The sequence below is a fragment of the Phyllobates terribilis genome, unplaced genomic scaffold (assembly GCF_046119375.1).
Source record: "Phyllobates terribilis strain yellow unplaced genomic scaffold, ASM4611937v1 Scaffold_201__1_contigs__length_3545014, whole genome shotgun sequence".
Lineage (NCBI taxonomy): Eukaryota > Metazoa > Chordata > Amphibia > Anura > Dendrobatidae > Phyllobates > Phyllobates terribilis.
The window spans coordinates 1,691,941-1,698,228 of NW_027362961.1; positions in this window are offsets into that span (position 1 = coordinate 1,691,941).

Here is a 6,288-nt window from a genome sequence, read left to right on the forward strand (position 1 = left end):
GCTGTATATTGTTGAGGCCCCGGGACTTGCTTAGATCCGCTGGGTGGCATTGCCAGCTACATTGCAGTAAATGGGTGACCTGAAATCCCACATTTATCCTGTGACCAGTTAGGGACTGTTTTTTCTTAAAGAAGGGGCTCGAGTTATTAATCCCAGACAATCCATTAATGGAGTTTCCAGTAGTATAATAATGATGATTTATCCTGGGGATGGGTTAACAATATCAGATCGGTGGGGCTCCGACACGCGGCACCGGCTCTACCCATCAGCTGATTGCAGCGCTCAGATGTAAATAGTGTGAAGATTGAACATCACCGCTCCATTCACTGTACTGCGGGTCCTGCAGATCAGCTAATATTCATGTAATAGGAGCTGATCTGCAGCACCAGGGAGCGGCCACTACACAGTGACCAGAGCTGTGATGTTCAGCTCCTCAACAATGTTTACATCTGACCTCGACCGAAGCTGCAAACAGCTGATTAGTGGAGGAGCCACGTGCCGGACCCCCACAAATCTGATATTAATGAGATAACCAGGGGATAGGCCATCAATATGTTTGTCCTGGAAATTCCCTTTAAGGCCCACCTGCACATACTATGTATATATATATATATATATATATATATATATATATATATATATGGCAAAGAGTGAGAAGGGGTTAATCAAAGGCTCATAAAACGGACAAACAACACAAATATTGGTTTCTATCTTTTACACATTTGGGGTAGCCCTTAAGAGGGCCGGAGAGAGAGAGAGAGAGAGAGAGAGAGAAAGAGAGAGAGAGAGAGAGAGAGAAGAGAGAGAGAAGAGAGAGAGAAGAGAGAGAGAGAAGAGAGAGAGAAGAGAGAGAGAGAGAGAAGAGAGAGAGAAGAGAGAGAGAAGAGAGAGAGACCAAGAGAGAGGAAAAAAAAGAGAGACCCAACCAGTGCAAGGCTAAGCCGGGCAGGCGGCAGCGGCTATTTATACCCACTGCTGATCTCTGATTGGTGGAAGATCTGGGTGTGGCTGCTCTCTGATTGGTGGAAAATCTGGGTGTGGCTGCTCTGTGATTGGTTAGCATTATGACCTCACAGTGGCGATGACTCATACCTCCTGGGTGGTTCTTCTGGGCGGTTCTGTTTTCTGACTGGTGGAAATTCTAATCAGCATTATGACCTCACAGTGGCCGTGACTCATGTTTCATGGACTGTTCTATCTGGGTGACCTGATACATGCTGATCTCTGATTGGTGGAAATTCAAGTCATCTTCATGACATCACAATCAGCATGTTATTACTGCTGAGATGTTCAGTTTTTTCCTAAATTTCCTACGTTTTGTCCTAATTTATTAGCACATATATACCACTCATTCCTACAATCAAAGGATCAGGAAACCACTCTGAAATCAATATCCTACAATTTACCCCAACAGCAAAAAAACAACTATACACAAAATACCAAAAGATATATCAGATTATTAATGAGCAAATAAAAGACACTATCACATAAAAAGAATCTTTAGAAAGGTGTAGAAAAAATGCTGTAAAGTAAGAACGCTTCAAAAATAGAAATGTTAATGATTTATTTAATCAATTAACAAAATACAAAGTGAATGAACAAACGAAAAATCTAGATCCAATCAATATTTAGTGTGACCAACTTTTCACTTTAAAACAGCGTCAATTCTTCTAGGTACACCTGCGCAAAGTCAGGGATTTTGTAATAATACAGTCAGGTGTCTGGTCATACACCATGGCAAGACTGAGCAAGAATACACAAGGAAGTTATACTACATCAGCAAGGTCTCTAAGGCACAAATTTCAAAGCAGATTGAGGGTTCAAGATGTGTCATTCAAGCACTTGTGAAGATGCACAAGAAAATGTGCAACATCTAGGTCAGTAGATGCAGTGGTCGGCCAAGGAAACTTAGTGCAGCAGATGTATGACACATTATGGTTACTTTCCTTCAAAAGCAGAAGATGTCCAGCAGTGCCATCAGCTCAGAACTGGCAGCAACCAGTGGGACTCAGCTTCACTCATCTACTGTTCAGAGAAGACTGGCCAGAAGTGGTCTTCATAGCAAAATTGTGGTGAAAAAGCCATATCTTCCACATCAAAACAAGGCCAAGTGACTCAACTATGCATTAAAACAGAGGAACCAGGGTGTAGAAAATTGGCAGGATGTGCTCTGGACGGTTGAGTCAAAATATGAAAAATGTTATTACAGAAGAGATTTTGTTCACTGAAGGGCTGGAGAGCAGTACAATAATGAGCGTCTGTGGGCAATAGTGATGCATAAGCACGGTGGAGGGTCCAGTAAGTTTGGGGCTGCATTTCAGCAAATGGAGGTGGAAATTGGGTCAGAATTATTGGTTCCCTCAATGCTGAGATATAGAGGCAGATACTTATCCATCCTGCAATATCATCAGGGAGGTGTCCGATTGGATCCAAATGTTTTCTTCAGCAGAACAACAACCCCAAACATACAGCCAATGTCATTAAGAATTATCTTCAATGTAAAGAACAAGGAGTCCTGGAAATGATCTGGTCCCACCTAGTGGAGTAACTAGAGTCTGATAGGCCCCCACCGGCATGTTGGTCAGATGTATGGGCCCTTGTAGCGTTCTGGATCCTATAAAGAAATATGTGTTCTCTCCCTATGTAGTAATGTCCCCCATCCTGGCTCCTTCTTGTAATAATCTCCCACATGCTGGGCCTTATGCTATGACATTTTCCCCCACCTGTGCCCCTGTCTGGTAATGTCCCCATTCTGGCATCATTTACTTCATTCTGGTTTAATGTCCCCATCCTGGTATAGTGTCCCCATTCTGATATAATGTCCCCATTTTGGTATAATGTCTCTAACCTGGTATAATATCCCCCATGCTGGTGTAATGCTCCCAATTCTGCTATAATGTCCCCAAAGCTGGTATAATGCCCCACATCCTGGTATGGTATCTCCAGTTCTGGCATAATGTCCCCCATGCTGCTATAATATCCCCCATACTGGTATAATATCATCATTGTGATGTAATGTCCCCATTCTGATATAGTGTCACCCATCCAGGTATGGTGTACCCCATTCTGGTATAGTGTCCCTTATTCTGGTATAATGTCCCCAATTCTGGTATAATGTCCCCAATTCTGATATAATGTCCTCATTCTGATATAATGTCCCCATCCTGGTATAATGACCCCCCATCCTGGTATAATGACCCCCCATCCTGGTTTAATGACCATCATACTGGTTTAATGCCCCCCATCCTGGTACAATGCACTCCATTCTGTTACAGTGTCTCACATTCTGGCATAATGACCTAATTCTGGTATAATGTACCCATTCTGGCATAATGTCCCCCATCCTGGTATGGTATCTACTGAGATGCCATCCTGGGGATGGGTTATCAATATCAGATAGGTGGGCTCCCACACGTGGCACTGGCTCTACCCATCAGTTGTTTGCAACGCTCAGATGTAAATAGTTTGAAGATCTGAACATCACTGCTCCATTCACTGTACTGTGGGTCCTGCAAGTCAGCTAATATTCATGTAATAGGAGCTGATCTGCAGCACCAGGTAGCAGCCACTACACAGTGACCAGAGCTGTGATGTTCAGCTCCTCAACAATGTTTACATCTGACCTCTGCCGGAGTTTCAAACAACTGAGTAGTGGAGGTGCCACGTGCCGGACCCCCACAAATCTGATATTAACTCCTTACTGATGTCAGGCGTAATAATATGTACCTGCGACCTGGGCCTATTGGACCAGGTGCGTATTATTATGCCTTGGCGATCGCACCCATACAGAGGCTGTGCTGGCACGATCGCTGCCGGGTGTCAGCTGATTCTCACAGCCAACACCCGATGCTTTGTGCCAGGAGTGGGGCCGCACCGCTCCCTCGAAATGTTGCGAACTAAGTCGATCGCAGCATTCCGGGAGCAGGGGGGAGGTAAGCGCGACTCTCTTACCTTGAATCAAAAACTGCACTGTGAGCACGGGGTCCCGATCGTTGCTATGATGACCCGATGTCGTCATGACAACATCCGGGTCACCAGAAAGTTACTTTGATCATGCGCAGTGCACAATCAAAATAACTTGTGTGTGTGCAGCGCTGACAGGCTGCATGCATAGAGATGCTGCTGCTGCATCTCTATGCTGTACAAGCGATCGGCCTGCAAAAAATGAAAGTCCCATAGTGGGACAAAGTGTAAAAGTAAAAAAAAGTGTAAGAAAGTGAAATATATATATATATATATATATATATATATACACATAATCAAAATATTTGGGTATATATATATATTGTATATGTGTGTGTATATATATGTATACTGTATATGTGTGTATATATACAGTACAGACCAAAAGTTTGGAAACACCTTCTCATTTAAAGATTTTTCTGTATTTTCATTACTTTGAAAATTGTACATTCACACTGAAGGCATCAAAACTATGAATCAGCTGTGACGCCTCTTACTCGAAAAAGCCCTTTTCTTTACCCTGGGAGATGGGGGACTCGGAGTCAGGTCCTGTGATGGAGAGATGGGGTGTAGCCGTGGCCCGGACCCGACCCGTGCTCAGGGCCGTCACAGTAAAAAAAGAGATGGTGTATGCTTGTCCGGGTTGAGTGGCTGATTAACGACTACGCCACCGGTGGTACCTGGTGAAGGGCCACCAGCGCCGCTTCAGTCCGCTGAGGCATGGTGTTATGGCGGTCAAAGTTATTACTACTCCCCACAGGCGGAGCGTGGCCTCAGGGCAGAGGGACAGGATGGAGGGGGTAGTAGTGAAGGAATGCGGGCTCCGCGTCTCGTGGTGTGGCGCAGAATGAACAGTCCGGAGGCCGTAGGGGTGAACTTCCAAGGCTTTACTCACATAGATGGCATGAGGAAGGTGACTCCCTGCTCCCCGCGGAGTCCTTTGGTCACCAGAGACGGGGGTCCGACAACCTCCGAGTAAGTCCAGCATTCAGTCGGGACACTACACCAGAGTGTTCCTGAACTACGGGCCTAATCCTTTCCTGTCAGTGTGTGTGCAAATAGGCCGGGTCTCCCTCTGAGCTCCTCTCAGAACAAGGGCTCGGGTGGCAGCTCCGCTCCGTCCGGTACCCGGTGGGATCCTCAGGGCCTACCGGGCTTCCCCGACCAGGACATGGAGTAGCAAGGTCGGGTGTCGGGGGTAGGTACCCCTCTTGCAGCCGGACTCCCTCTGAATATATCAGGTTGGCGAGGACAGGTGGCGTACACCGCTCCGTCTGCATCCTGCCTGGGATCCATTTGCTGTGGAGTCACACTCTTAAGCTCCAGGCCTTCTTGGTCATGGTCATTGGCCGGGTTGAGACATTCCCCGTCTGCAACTTGCCTCTCGTCCCAAGACCAGGGTACGAGGGCCGTGTCTCCGACCTCTGCAGGCCCACACAGGGTCCACTATCAGAGTGGGAGAGCACAGTAACACACAGTATTTAACAGCACAAAGACCAAAACCAAAGATGGCTTTTTATTAAATATGAAATTTAAAGTGTAACTAACTTGTAGGTCCTCCACCCACACCCACTAACTGGTTCCCCTCACTCTTGGTTCCCCAGTCTCCCTGTAACATACTAGCCCCCTCTGGTGGAGAAGTGTGGTGTTGGATGCAAAGATTGGGTCACGACTATCACACTGTTCTTACCTCAGAGGAGGAACACTACACTCCATTAAAGAAGTGCAGCATCCCTGTGGCGGTCGAACCCTCAGGGGCGCCACACAACACATGTGGAATTATATACTTAACAAAAAAGTGTGAAACAACTGAAAATATGTCTTATATTCTAGGTTCTTCAAAGTAACCACCTTTTGCTTTGATGACTGCTTTGCACACTCTTGGCATTCTCTTGATGAGCTTCAAGAGGTAGTCACCGGAAATGGTTTTCACTTCACAGGTGTGCCCTGTCAGGTTTAATAAGTGGGATTTCTTGCCTTATAAATGGGGTTGGGACCATCAGTTGTGTTGTGCAGAAGTCAGGTGGCTACACAGCTGATAATCCTACTGAATAGACTGTTAGCTGCTTTTTTCTTGCCATAATACAAATTCTAAGCAAAGAAAAACGAGTGACCATCATTACTTTAAGAAACGAAGGTCAGTCAGTCTGAAAAATTGGGCAAACTTTGAAAGTGTCCCCAAGTGCAGTTGCAAAAACCATCAAGCGCTACAAAGAAACTGGCTCACATGAGGACCCCCCAGGAAAGGAAGACCAAGAGTCACTACTGCTTCTGAGGATAAGTTTATCCGAGTCACCAGCCTCAGAAATCACAGGTTAACTGCAG